Here is a 15,916-nt window from a genome sequence, read left to right as displayed (position 1 = left end):
CATGTTGATGTATACCTTTCAAAGCAATTGCATACATATCTGCTCAGTTTCCCCATCTGGAGGCAAGCTAGTGAATGTATAGTGGGAACCATGTGTCTTCTACAGTCAGGAAGATTTTATTTCAAATCCTAGCCCAGTCCATTGTAAAAGCTGAGTCATAGACATAAAGAAAACAGAATCAAGGAAGCCCAGTAGGGACTGACATAGAGCCCCAGATTCCAGGGGCTCAGGACCACACATTTACACATACATACTAAAGTAGCATTATAGGAAACCTCTTCCATTAATTTCATTACTTCCTCTAGAATCCCAAAGTTGGGTCCATTCAGTCAGCCTGGGCACCAGTTTTCTTACCCACACATTATGTTCTCCCTTAGTGATGTCATTCACTCCACTGTGATTTTTTCTTTTATTCTTTTCTTCTTCTCTCATATATTACATCCTGATCACAGTTTCCCCTACCTCCACTGCTGTGGATATCACTCTATATAAAGAAAACACTGATGGCCAATGACCAGGTAGGAAGTATAGGCAGGACAAAGAGAAAGGAGAATTGGGGAAACAGGAAGAAGGAGAGAGAGACACTGCAGCCACCGCGAGGATAAGCAGCATGTAAAGACGCCGGTAAGCCACCAGCCACGTGGCAAGGTATAGATTTATAGAAATGGGTTAATTTAAGATATAAGAACAGTTAGCAAGAAGCCTGCCATGGCCATACAGTTTATAAGTAATATGAGTGTCTGAGTGATTATTTTATATGTGGATTGTGGGACTGCGGGGTTTGGTGGAACCTGGAGAGTAGCCCTCCAGCAACACTCCACTCTTCCCTGTCCTTCCCCTCCTCACTCAGTGCCTCACTTCCCATCTTCCCCTGATCTACTCCTCCACCAGTTACCTTCAAAAAAAAAAAAAAAAAAAAAAAAAAAAAAAAAAGAGCAGGCTTCCCAGGGATATCAACTGAACATGGCATAACAAGTTACAATAAGACTAGACACAAACCTCTCATATCACGGATGAGGCAACCCAGTAGGAGAGAAAGGGTACCAAGAGTAGGCAAAAGAGTCCTAGACACTCCCCACTCCCACTGTTAGGAGTCCCACAAGAATATCCAATTATACAACTATAATGTATATTCAGAAGATGTAGCTCAGACCCATATAGTGTCTGTGATTGTCTCTTCAGTCTCTGTGATTCCCTGAGTCCTGCTTAGTTGATTCTATGAGCCATGTTCTCAACCCCTCTGGCTCCTGTAATCCTCTCCCCTCCACGTTCTGCAGGGTTCTCCTAGCTCTGTTGACTCCACTATGTTTTAATTATTACTTTAATTATTACTTTAAAATGGCAGTTCTCCTGTATGTTTCAATCCCAAATCTCCAAGCACAGGTTGGATGCCAGTACTGACAATCAACATCTCTACAACCACATTCTTTTTCTCCCTGTGGCCTTATTCCACACCTTTTCCTTGACTTCATTGCTTCTCATCCTCATATTCATTTAGCCCATGGTGGCAAATACTGCTGCTCTGTCCCAGATGTCTTCACCCACCACATTCTGTTGTAGTTCTAATCAAGACGATGCTAATTTCAATTACTTCTCCATTCTATGTTAAAGCCATTCTACTGCTCACTTGTATTAAATATCTCACTGTATTAACCAGGGCACATCTTGGTGAAAAGACCAAAATTCTGATTCAAATTATCTTAAATTGAGAAGATTAATTACCTGAAATAGGTTTTAGGTAAGATTAGATTCAAGGTTTTCATCATTACCAAATAATTCCCTGAGTTGACCTTATTCTCAATCATGATTTCTTTGTGCAATGGCCAATACAATTTGGGGGGTTATATTTTAACAATTGGCAACATCAGTGATAAAAAAAGGTGCCTTATCTGTGGTTCCATGATTCCAGTAAACATTCCATGAATGACGACCATGGTTTCAGAACATTGTATAATATGTTTTCCTATTAGCCACATCTAGTTCATTGATCCTACCCTTGTTTGGGATAAGATGAGCCACCATCCAAATCACAATGGCTAAAAGTGAAGTGTTGCCATCCCAAGCTGAGAAGAATACCTGGACAAAAAAGAAACAAATAAAACTGTGTATCTGGAGACGGGCCCAGCAACAGCCCGCTGAGGTAGACGTGCCCAGCGGTGGCAGCCGACAGGGATATTCAGACCCGGCGGCAGCCGGCAGAGACATTCAGGCCCAGCGGCGGTCCACAGAGGTAGACAGGCCCGGCGGCAGAGACAAGCAGACGCAGGTAGGCCTGTGGCGGCGGCCTGTGGAGGTAGACGGACCCAGCGGCAGCCCGCTGAGGTAGACGTGCCCGGCGGCAGCGGCCGACAGAGACATTCAGGCCCGGTGGCGGCCCCCAGAGGCAGACAGAACCAGCGGCAGCTGACAGGGACCACAGGCCCGGCAGAGGACTGCAGAGGTAAACAGGCCCAGGGACGGAGACAAGCAGACGCAGCTTGGAACAGGGACGCCCCTAACCCCAACAACTGGGGAAGAAGCTATCTCCGTGGGTCAGAACCAGAACGAATCTGAACACTCCATCTGAGGACAACCCAGGGCCCAGCTGCTGATCCTGTGAAACCCAACAACTTGGAGGTGTTGGTGAGACTACCCTGCTCAGCTGAAACCCATCTGGGAGAGGATTCAGATGCCTACAGTTTAAAGTCTAAAGAAACAAGATCAGCTGAGGAGTTGACAAATGAACAAAAAGTGACCTGAGAACACAGAAGAAGGCGCTACCCAGACACCAAACCAGATCACCAGAATCATAAGTATATAATTCACCGATCGAAATCAGCTGCCCCTGAAGAAATAGCCCAATAGCACCAATTTAACCAAGAACCACTACTAAACCAAGACTAAAAATTAGAACAAGAGAGGCACTCTCAGACACAGACACCACCTGCACCTCACAGAGGAAGAGATGAGTAGACGCCAGTGCAAAAATACAGGCAACAACATAAAGACCTATATGGCAACATCAGAACCTAGTGATTCTACACCTGCAAGACCTAAACATACCATGACAGAAGAAGCAGAAGAAATCAACCCTAAAAATGACATTAAGAAGATGATAGAGGCCCTTAAAGAAGAAATAAAACATTCCCTCAATGAGGAAATAAAAACTTTCCTTAAAGAGGAATTGAAAAACTACCTTAAAGAGGAAATAAAAACTTTCCTTAAAGAGGAAATAAAAAACTCCCTTAAAGAGGAAATAAAAACTTCCCTTAAAGAGGAAATGAAAAACTCCATTAAAGAGGAAATAAAAAACTCCCTTAAAGAAATGGAAGAAAAAACGAACAAAAAATGGGAAGAAATCAAAGAAAGCCAAGAAAAAGCAATTAAACAGATGAAAGAAACATTCCAAGATCTGAAAAATGAATTTGAGACAATAAAGAAAACACATGCTGAGGGAATGCTGGAAATAGAAATCCTGACAAAACGAACAGGAACTACAGAAACAAGCATAACCAACCGATTGCAAGAGATGGAACAGAGAATCTCTGACACTGAAGACACGATAGAGAAAATAGATTCGTCAGTCAAAGAAAACAATAAAGACAAAAAAGTCCTAACACAAAACGTCCAGGAAATTTGGGACACCATGAAAAGACCAAACCTAAGAATAATAGGGATAGAAGAAGGAGAAGAATACCAACTCAAAGGCACAGAAAATATATTCAACAAAATCATAGAAGAAAACTTTCCTAACCTAAAGAAAGAAATACCTATGAAGATACAAGAAGCTTACAGAACACCGAATAGGCTGGATCCAAAAAAAAAGTCCCCTCGCCACATAATAATCAAAACACTAAACACACAGAATAAAGAAAAAATATTAAGAGCTGCAAAGGAAAAGGACCAAGTAACATATAAAGGCAAACCCATCAGAATAACACCAGACTACTCAATAGAGACTATGAAAGATAGAAGATCATGGACAAACCTCATGCAGACACTAAGAGACCACGGATGCCAACCCAGACTATTATACCCAGCAAAACTCTTAATCACCATAGGCGGAGTAAACAAAATATTCCAGGATAAAACCAGATTTAATCAATACCTGTCCACAAACCCAGCCCTACAGAAAGCACTAGAAGGGAAAATTCAACCCAAAGAAGCTAAACACATCCATGAAAAATCAAGCAATAGATAATCCTACACCAACATACACCACAGAAGGACAACACAACACAACCAAAAAAATAACAGGAATTAACAATCACTGGTCATTAATATCCATCAATATCAATGGTCTCAACTCACCTATAAAAAGACACAGGCTAACAGAATGGATTAGAAAACAGGACCCATCCATATGCTGCATACAAGAAACACACCTTAACTCCAAAGACAGACACTACCTCCGAGTAAAGGGCTGGGAAAAGGTTTTCCAAGCAAATGGACCTAAGAAACAAGCTGGTGTAGCTATCCTAATATCTAATAAAATAGACTTCAAACTAAAATCAATCAAAAGAGACCAGGATGGACATTACATATTCATCACAGGAAAAATCCACCAAGATGAAGTATCGATTCTAAACATTTATGCTCCAAATACAAAAGCACCCACATTCATAAAAGAAACACTACTAAAGTTTAAAACGCACATCAAACCCCACACATTAGTAGTGGGAGACTTTAACACACCACTCTCACCAAAAGATAGATCTACCAGACTAAAACTTAACAAAGAAATAAAGGACCTAACAGATGTTATGACTCAAATGGACCTAACAGATATCTACAGAATATTCCATCCTAACACAAAAGAATATACCTTCTTCTCAGCACCCCATGGAACCTTCTCAAAAATTGACCACATGCTTGGACACAAAACAAATCTCAACAGATACAAAAAAATTGGAATAACCTCCTGTATCTTATCAGACCACCATGCCTTAAAGTTAGAACTCAATAACAACAAAAATTATAGAAAACTCACAAACTCATGGAAACTGAATAATACCCACCTGAAACATCAATGGGTCAAGGAAGAAATAAAGACAGAAATTAAAGAGTTCCTAGAATTCAATGAAAATGAAAGTACAACATACCCAAACTTATGGGACACTATGAAAGCAGTGCTAAGAGGAAAATTCATAGCTCTAAATGCATACATAAAGAAGATGGAGCAATCCCATACCAATGAATTAACAGCACAACTGAAAGCTCTAGAACAAAAAGAAACAAACTCACCCAGGAGAAATAGACGCCAGGAAATAATCAAATTGAGGGCTGAAATCAACGAAATAGAAAACAAGAGAACAATACAAAAAATCAATGAAACAAAGAGTTGGTTCTTTGAAAAAATCAACAAGATAGACAAACCACTAGCCAAATTAATCAAAAAGCAAAGAGAGAACACCCAAATTCACAAAATCAGAAATGAAAAGGGAGACATAACAACAGACAATGAGGAAATCCAGAGAATCATCAGATCATACTTCAAAAACCTGTACTCCACAAAAATGGAAAACCAGGAAGAAATGGACAATTTTCTGGATAAATACCAAATACCAAAATTAAATCAAGACCAGATAAACCATTTAAATAGACCAATAACCCCTAAAGAAATAGAAACAGTCATCAAAAGTCTCCCAACTAAAAAAAGCCCAGGACCAGATGGTTTTAGTGCAGAATTCTATCAGACTTTCAAAGAAGAACTAATACCAATCCTCTTCAAAGTGTTCCACACAATAGAAACAGAAGGAACACTACCAAACTCTTTTTATGAGGCTACAATTACCCTGATACCCAAACCACACAAAGATGCAACAAAGAAAGAGAACTACAGACCAATCTCCCTCATGAACATTGATGCAAAAATACTCAACAAAATATTGGCAAACCGAATCCAAGAATACATCAAAACAATCATCCATCATGACCAAGTAGGATTCATCCCAGGGATGCAAGGATGGTTCAACATACGGAAATCAGTCAATGTAATACACCATATAAACAAACTGAAAGAAAAAAACCACATGATCATCTCCCTAGATGCTGAAAAAGCCTTTGACAAAATCCAACACCCCTTCATGATAAAGGTCTTAGAAAGAATAGGAATACAAGGAACATTTCTAAACATAATAAAAGCAATTTATAGCAAGCCAACAGCAAACATCAAATTAAATGGAGAGAAATTCAAAGCGATACCACTAAATTCAGGAACAAGACAAGGCTGTCCACTCTCCCCATATTTATTCAATATAGTACTAGAAGTTCTAGCTAGAGCAATAAGACAACAAAAGGAGATCAAAGGGATACAAATTGGCAAGGAAGAAGTCAAACTTTCACTATTTGCAGATGATATGATAGTATACATAAGTGACCCCAAAAACTCTACCAGGGAACTTCTACAGCTGATAAACTCCTTCAGTAAAGTGGCAGGATACAAGATCAACTCAAAAAAATCAGTAGCCCTCCTATACACAAATGATAAAAGGGCTGAGAAAGAAGTCAGAGAAACATCACCCTTTACAATAGCCACAAATAATATAAAATACCTTGGGATAACACTAACTAAACAAGTGAAAGACCTTTTTGATAAGAACTTTAAATCTCTAAAGAAAGAAATTGAAGAAGATATCAGAAAATGGAAGGATCTCCCATGCTCATGGATAGGCAGGATTAACATAGTAAAAATGGCAATCTTACGAAAAGCAATCTACAGATTCAATGCAATCCCCATCAAAATCCCAACACAATTCTTCACAGACTTGGAAAGAAAAATACTCAACTTTATATGGAAAAACAAAAGACCCAGGATAGCTAAAAGAATCCTATACGATAAAGCAACCCTTGGAGGCATCACCATCCCGGACCTCAAACTCTACTATAGAGCTATAGTAATAAAAACAGCTTGGTACTGGTATAAAAACCGACATACGGACCAATGGAATCGAATTGAAGACCCTGACATTAATCCATGCACATATGAACACCTGGTTTTTGACAAAGGAGCCAAAACTATACAATGGAACAAAGAAAGTATCTTCAACAAATGGTGCTGGCATAACTGGATGTCAATATGTAAAAGATTACAAATAGATCCATATCTGTCACCATGCACAAAACTCAAGTCCAAGTGGATCAAAGACCTAAACATAAATCCAGTTACACTAAACTTAATAGAAAAGAAGATAGGAAGCACTCTTGAACGCATTGGCACTGGAGACCATTTCCTAAATAAAACACCGACAGCACAAACCCTGAGCACAACCATTAATAAATGGGACCTCTCAAAACTGAGAAGCTTTTGCAGGGCAAAAGACACAGTCAATAAGCCAAAAAGACACCCAACAGATTGGGAAAAGATCTTCACCAACCCCACATCTGACAGAGGATTGATCTCCACAATATATAAAGAACTCAAGAAACTAGACATCAAAGCACTGAACAGTCCAATTAAAAAATGGGCTAAAGAGCTAAACAGAGAATTCACAAAACAAGAACTACAAATGGCTGAAAGACATTTAAAGAAATGCTCAACATCCTTAATCATCAGAGAAATGCAAATCAAAACGACTCTGAGATACCACCTTACACCTGTTAGAATGGCTAAGATCAAAAACACCAATGACAACCAATGTTGGAGAGGATGTGGAGCAAAGGGAACACTCCTCCACTGTTGGTGGGAATGTAAACTTGTACAACCACTGTGGAAATCAGTATGGCGGTTTCTCAGAAAATTAGGAATCAAACTACCTCAAGACCCAGCCATCCCACTCTTGGGCATATACCCAAAGAATGCTGATACATACCATAAAGATACATGCTCAGCTATGTTCATAGCAGCACTATTTGTAATAGCCAGAACCTGGAAACAACCTAGATGCCCATCAACGGAAGAATGGATGAAAAAAATGTGGTACATATACACAATGGAGTACTACTCAGCAGAGAAAAACAATGAAAGCATGAAATTTGCAGGCAAATGGATGGAACTAGAAAAAATCATCCTGAGTGAGGTAACCCAAACCCAGAAAGACAGTTATGGTATGTACTCACTCATTGGTGGATTCTAGATATAAAATGAACAATCAGACCACAACCCATAGAACCATAGAGGCTATATATATAGCATGGAGGTCCCTAGGATGACTGTGGCATATAATCAATTATTGAAAAAAAATAGCCAAATGAATGGAAACACATGAACTATGAACCAAAGGCTGAGGGGCTCCCAGCTGGATCAGGCCCTCTGAATAGGTGAGACAGTTGATTGGCTTGATCAGTTTGGGAGGCATCTAGGCAGTGGGACCAAGTCCTGTGCTCATTCCATGAGTTGGCTGTTTGAAACCAGGAACTTATGCAGGGACACTTGGCTTAGTCTGGGAGGAAGGGACTGGACCTCCCTGGACTGAGTCTACCAAGTTGATCACAGTCCTCGGGGGAGGACTTGTCCTGGAGGAGGTGGGAATGGAGGGTGGGCTGGGGGTAAGGGGAGGGCGTGGGAGGGGGGAGAATAGGGGAACCCATGGCTGATATGTAGAACTGAATGGTATTGTAAAATAAAAAATATATATCACAAAAAAAAATAAAATAAAATAAATACATCTAAGGAAAAAAAAAAACTGTGTATCTGTCCTGCATACTTCTGTCATAGCTATTGACTCTGATTTCACTCCACTGTATATCCTGTATATACACTGTATATCCTGTATGTACACTGTATATCCTGTATGTACACTGTATATCCTGTATGTACACTGAATATCCTTTATATATACTGTATATCCTGTATGTACACTGTATATCCTGTATATACACTGTATATCCTGTATGTACACTGTATATCCTGTATGTACACTGTATATCCTGTATATACACTGTATATCCTGTATGTACACTGAATATCCTTTATATACACTGTATATCCTGTATGTACACTGCATATACTGTATATACACTGTAGATCCTGTATATACACTGTATATCAGCCATTTTACTCCCTTCTGTTAGAGCTCAGGTGAATACAGTGTTCCCTGCCACAAGAGCTAGAAGGATGCAGAAAGAAACTGAGCTTTCATAAAATAATTAGTGTGGGTAAAGAAAGAGTTATTTTATTTTCTCTCTAGTAGTCATTGGATGTCCTGGGCTGGTATGACGTAAGCAAGTCTGTTATATACACGAACGACCCAGTATGGAGAGATCCAACTAAGTTTCCAGAAAAATGTCTTTAGAGAATTCTGAGGTTCCCAGGTAGCTGTCAAGACCATCATTTCACCTATCAGAGTCTGTCCCCTAATTCCTCAGGACATCTACATGAATTTGTCCCCCTTCTTGACAGCAGCTTTCCCAGGCTGTTATAGTGGACACCTGAATGCCATCTATTTTCTTTATGTCTGTGTTCCTGGTACCTAGCCTGACAAATTGTTCTTTTCATGTTTGTATTTATTGACTGTATTAGTGACTGGGCAAGTGGCAGGTGTCAAACATTTTTCAACTCAATAGGGTTTAGTCCAGAGCCTTGCATACTGCACATGCTTGAGACTTTCATCAGATATCATTTATCTGAAAAATAAATTTTAAAAAGGATCTTAATCATATTTTATTTTTCTGAGTCCATGGATGTTTTAGAGATCACTGTGAACAGAGGACTGTCTGTGTCCATGTCCTAAAGTGCATAGCTTCTAATCTGAACCTGTGGCGTGTTCTCAAACATTATCTTTCTGTTCTACTCTCATTTCAGCACAAGGCTTGCTGAAGCCAGCACCAACGACATTTTAAATAGCTTCTCTCCTTTCTCGGATGTGGAGCATGTCATTCTTTGCTCTCGAGGGGAGAAATGCTTGCTTGTGTGCACATCCGTTCCCACAGTCTAAGCGGATTGGGTTTCTCCTACAGCCTTTCCCACCTTGATATCCACCCTCAGCACTACTAGGTGGGCTCAGCACCCAGCAGTTTGTCTGCTGCTCGGGAAACCCCAGGAATGTTAATGCTATTGAGCTACTCTGCTCCAACTCTCCCAGTGTGAAGGGAGCACAGCTCTGGTAGCTAGGCAACCATTACCACCACAGAAGGATCTCCAAAATAAAGAGAGACTCAAAACACACTTGAAACAAGTACAATTGCACTGTTAATTTGCAACTGGTTGGATTGCAGCCTTACCTTGGTTGGATGGTCTGTTTCTCACTTGAGAAAACATCACTACCCAGGGCCGATGATTTCTACATAAACTTCAAGTCCCTATTATTTGTGATTCCTAGAGTCCCAGTTAAAAAAAAAGAAACAGACATTTTTTTCCCAATGTTGGGCCTCTTAGCAAATATTAGATGCTCAGTAAATATTTATTGAATGAATGAATGAGTATGTGGGCACACAGTTTCTGTAGATGCATGAAAACATGGGCATAGATCTAGGTGGCAATTTTGAAGTAAGTTCACAAATCCTTTGGTACTTCCATCTCTTTAAGAGATGAAGCTTTTGTGAGAGCTGGTTCCATGACCTGCTCCTCACTCATCAGCAGTGTGGCTGAATCATAAAAGATCAATATCCCCCACCCTGAGAAATCATCTGTAGAACAGACTCTCTGCCTCGATGAAGCCTTCAGTTGACCTTAGACTTTGTCAGCATCTGTCTACACCTCCGTGGAAAATCCCAAGCCAGAACCACCCAGCAGCACCACTCCCAAATTCCTGATCCACAGAAAAAAAGGAAATATAAGACAAATCAAATGCTTGTAATCTTAAGCCACTGCGTTTGGGGTGCCTCATCACACAGCAATTAAGACAGAAAAGGTGTCCATCTTCCTTCTGTAGACAAGTTAGTTCACATGCTAACCCCCTGAGGACAAAGGCTCTGTCTTGTTTGCCTGCCCTGGTGGGTTTATCTCCATCACCTGGAATCCTATGTCAATTCACACTGGGAACAACTCGCTTAATGTCAGGCTTGCTCCTATCGGTGTGGACACCTATACAGACTTATTTCTCACACAAAGAAAGCACATCTCATAAGACAGCACAGCCATCATAAACAGAACTATTAGACATGAGGTGGAATTCCTATAGGAACACCCACAACCATCCCCCTTACTGAAGTAGCTAGGAATTAGACAGCTTCCCTGGTAAGCAGACAGACAGGGAGGGAGTAAAGAAGAAGGTGGCCATCTTAGAAGTCTGCCACCTTTGTTACCTAGCCACGCCACCTCTCCCTATCTGCTTGCCTACCAGGCAACCTGCCTAACTCCTGGTCTCTCTGGGCTACAGCTAAAGGACCTCAAGACCTTGACTTATGCAAGGTCAGGACAAGGGCACAGCTAGAGCAGAGCCTGCATCTCAGAGGACTAGGAATGACGGAGCAGCACAGAATGCAAATCCTACTGGGGTCCCTTGGAAGTTGTCCCTGTGGCAGGGACATCCACCCAACTCAGTTTCACATCTGAAACCTAAAGACTTCCATCCTGTCTCATGTCTTTGCATCTGAGAGATGAGCACCATGCCCGGCATTTTCCACACTCAACATCCACACAGCCTCTCTCCACGCTTTATCTGACCAGATTACTTGCTTCAGGACAGGTTGCATAGACATCCCCAGGTAAGAGACAGTGAAGTGGGCAGCCAGCCACTGTGGCCGCCTTTCTCAGTGACTAGCTCACAAGACACATTTATTTGCTTTAGGTGCAGGGGGGTGAGAGAAGGCTGCAACACCCACACACCTTCCACACAGTGGGTGTTTGTGCTGCATGCTGTGAGGCTTGCAGGGAAAGAGAGATCTAGCTGGGAAGGTCAGTCAGTCACTTATCACACCTTCTGAGAGAAGGAACTTGTTAAATTGTGTTCAATTGCCCAAGGATACCTAAAAATTAACTTAAAAAGCAAAAAGTCTAATGTGCCAAAATCAAGCAACTTCTATCCATGGCTTCGTCTCCCTGCTAACCCTCATGTCAGATTCACAACAAGCCTCTGGTTCATACACACTTAATGAGCCTCAGCAGCACTGGGTGCTGTGCTGGGTTCTCTCCGCTTTTTATTTATGTTATTTAATTTAACCCAATAGAAAGATGGGCTAGGATGTAGTTCTGTGGGAGAACATAGGCCTAGCATGTACAGACCCTGAGTTCAGAGAGAGAGGGAGTGAGGGAGAGAGAGACAGACAGACAGGCAGACAGGCAGGAAGAGAGAGAGAGAGAGAGAGAGAGAGAGAGAGAGAGAGAGAGAGAGAGAGAGAGAGAGAGAGAGAGAGACTATGAAACTCAGAGAATTTGACTTAAAACCTTCTCAAAGCTAGCTATTATCCATCCCCAAAGCCAGGTCCTTCCAGCTTCCTCGTGAGGGGCAGCTTTTCAATATCTAAATGGTCATTGTGTTCCCATCAAGATACTGAATCCTGGTGTTTTTACCGCCCTTGCTTGCTTGCATATCAACCAAGGTTCTAAGATTTGGGATGGGTCTTTATAAAGGCTGGCTGAACCCACTGAAAAATATTTCCCAACTTACTGCAAGGCAGTTAAAACTTCTAACTGAAGTCTTTGCTCAGCGGTGAGGCAGTCTTATTTATCACATAACCCATGACAGTTCCAGCATGAGCAGCTGACATCTTACCAAGTCATATTTTCTAAAATATTGAAAATAGTTCCAGGTTCCCCATAACTCAGGTTTTCCCTTCAGGGATGTTGGAAGGCACTATCAGACACAAGCAATGCAGTGTTCAAGAGGGAGAGCCTGCTTCAGGGTGGAAAAAGAGACCAGTGTTAACCCCTCTGTCTTGCCCGGTTTCTCCTTCACCCAACCTGGAGGGAAATGAAAGGGATGTGAAGGGAGATTGGAGGTGGGGAGGATGCCAACCAGCTGCCTGCTGCTGTACAATGCTGCCATCTGCTGGCAGAAACTGGAATGTCACTACACAATCGTGCTAGTCTTTCCGTTGATCAACCACAATGATAAAATCTTAAATACCCATAAAGTTTCTTTAAATTGCCTCCAAGATAGTCCTAGTGTCTTCAGACGTGAGGGTTACAACCTTTACCCCATGTCAGGTCTGGGAACCCTCTTCAATAAGCCAATTAAAAGAGCTATCAGCAGAAATCAGAGAAAGGAGATGACTCAATATGACTACATTGGGAAGAAGGAAAGAGAGATCCAGCAGAGGCCCTAAGATTGTCTTTGGGGTCCAGAAGTGAGAGTTTATTTGGCTTACATGTCACCGTCCATCATCAGAAAAGGCAAGGCAAGAGCCTGAAGGAATAAACTGAAGCAGAGACCATGGAGGAGCGCAGCTTACTGTCTCACGAACCCTGGCTTGCTCGTTTTTTTCTTTTCCTTCTTTTTTTTTTCCTTTTTGGTCTTCCGAGACAGTTTTTTCTGTGTATTTTTGCACCTTTCCTGGAACTCATTCTGTAGCCCAGGCTAGCCTCGAACTCTCAGAGATCTGCTGCTGCTCTGCCTTCTGAGTGCTGAGGTTCATTTAGCTTTCTTACACAACACAGGACCACCTGCTCAGAAGTGACCCTGTCCACAGTGGGCTAGTGTAGTTTTAATGTTAAATGTTCTTTTAATCAATTAAAAAAAAAACCCTGAGCCAGATGTCAGGGTGAAAGCTGAAAGATCAGAGAAGCAGAACAGCCAGCCACTAGTTCTTACCTCTACAAAATCCTCAGTCTAAAGAGAGTGAGTTCCTAATTCCTCATGACTTATATACCTCTCTCTGCTCTGCCATCACTTCCTAGGATTAAAGGTGTGTGTGCTTCCCGGTACTGGGATTAAAGGTGTGTGCCACTACTGCCTGGCTCTGTTTCCAGTGTGGCCTTGAACTCACAGAAAACCAGACAGATTTCTGTCTCCCAAGTGATAGAATTAAGGTTCTGTACCACCACTGTCTGGCCTCTGTCTAATCTAGCGGCTGGCTCTGTCTTCTGATCTTTACGCAAGCTTTATTGGAGTGCACAATATATCACCTCAATTAGCAATCAAGAAAATGTTCCACGTACATGCCTACAGGCCAATCTGATGGAGGCAGCTGTCAGCTGAGATTTCCTCTTCCCAGGTGTGTCAAATTGGACAGCATGATTGGCCAGCACATTGCTTTCCAGTGCTTACTTTTTGAATACACTCTTTAGGGCATGGACCATGAGAGTAGCCCCAGTGACTTACTGTCTGCTCCCTTCCAATCCATTTGTACCCAGCAGCCATCTCCCACGGTTTCTAATGTTCCCTGGATGAAATATGAACAGGTTTCTCTGGGCCATAAGGACTCCAAAACTGGCCAACCAATTTTCATCAGCTCTAACCTTACCTACATGTGTCCAGAGCTGCTTTCTAACTGGCTGTAGGAGAAATACTCCCCATGTACTGTCTGCTGGGGAGCCTGTGGTAGTTTGAATTAGGAATAGCCCCCATAAGCTCATATATTTGAATGTGTGATCATTAGGAAGTGCCACTACTTGAAAGGGATTAGAAGGTGTGGCCTTGTAGTAACTGGAGCTTGTTGGAGAAAGTGTGTCACTAGGGGTGGGCTTTAAGGTTTCAAAAGCTCAAGCCAGGCCCAGTATTTCTCTCTTCCTGCTGCCTCCAGATGTGAGTGTAGAACTCTCAAGCTATCATGTCTGCCTGCACACTGCCATGCTCCCTACCTTGGGGATAAAAGACTAAGCCTCTGAAACTATAAACAATCCCCAATTAAATGCCTTATAAGAGTTGCCATGGCCTCTTCACAGCGATAGAACAGTGACTGAGTCAGAGACCCCACCCACACCATGTGCAGATACTGGTTTCCTTCAGATGCTGGTTTCCTCCCATGGCCCTTAAAGTCAGCGAGAAGCTCATGTGGTAAGCCACATCATCTGGAGCCTCAGAACTCATTTGGAAATGCAATTTCTGTAGACCTATTTCAATAGATGGTCATCCTGGATTGGAGAGAGACCTAAATTCCCAAGACCAGTGTTCTTAGGGAAGAGAGGACAGACACAGAAATAAAGACACTCAAGGAAGAAGGACACGTAAAGATAGAGGCAAGCATTAGAATGATGCTGTCACAAGCCAAGGAGTGTCCAGGACAGCCAGAAGTCTCCAGAAGTTAGAAAGAGGCAGCAGCCATTCTCAACAGCAACCCTGAGATGCATAGGGTGATGCCTTGACTTCCGCTGTCCAGAGCTACAAAGAAATATTTTTTTCTTTGAAGCCACTTCATTTGCAGGAATTTGGTAGGACAGCAGAGTGTTGTCACCAGCCTGGAAGTGGGTGTGGAGTGCTATCATCCAGTCAGCATCAAATTCATGAGCGAGCATCCATGGAGCAGGATGTGGAGTCCTTGGCTCAGCCATGTTCATTGCTGCTCTATTCATAATAAGAAAAAGAAAGGATCTAAATGTCCTTCAGGAGAGGAATGGATCATGAGAATGTGGTATGTGCACACTGTGGAATGCTGTTTGACTGTAAAGAAAAATGAACTCATGAAATTTGAAGGTAAATGAGTGGAACTAGAAAAAAAATCATACTGAGTGAGATAACCTGGACCCAGAAAGACAAATGAATGTTCTCTCTCATTTGAGCCTCCTAGCTCCACATGGTCAGATGGGAATATATATCTTGGAGCAAATGCAGAATCAGGAAAGTAAGGGGGGACATTGTAGGGGTAGGGCAGTAGGAGGCCATAGAGAGGGGAATTTCGGGGTAAAGTGATCTGATAAAGAAAATGAGAAAATGGTGGGATCTAATTAGAAAGGAGATGGGAAAATAAATACAGAAAGAGGGAGGAGAATAAAATGAGTAAGGATGCCTGGAAAAAATAATAAGTAATCATACTACTAACTCTCTATCTAAAAATAACCCCAATTTATTTCTGACCTATTTCAAAGTTACTAACACCGGCAACTTTTACACAAATCAATTGAAAATGCACAAAATTAAGTCAAACTAACATTTATTTCATTTTATATATAGAAAAATGT

The sequence above is a fragment of the Peromyscus maniculatus genome, chromosome 20 (assembly GCF_049852395.1).
Source record: "Peromyscus maniculatus bairdii isolate BWxNUB_F1_BW_parent chromosome 20, HU_Pman_BW_mat_3.1, whole genome shotgun sequence".
Lineage (NCBI taxonomy): Eukaryota > Metazoa > Chordata > Mammalia > Rodentia > Cricetidae > Peromyscus > Peromyscus maniculatus.
This window is presented reverse-complemented; position numbering follows the sequence as displayed.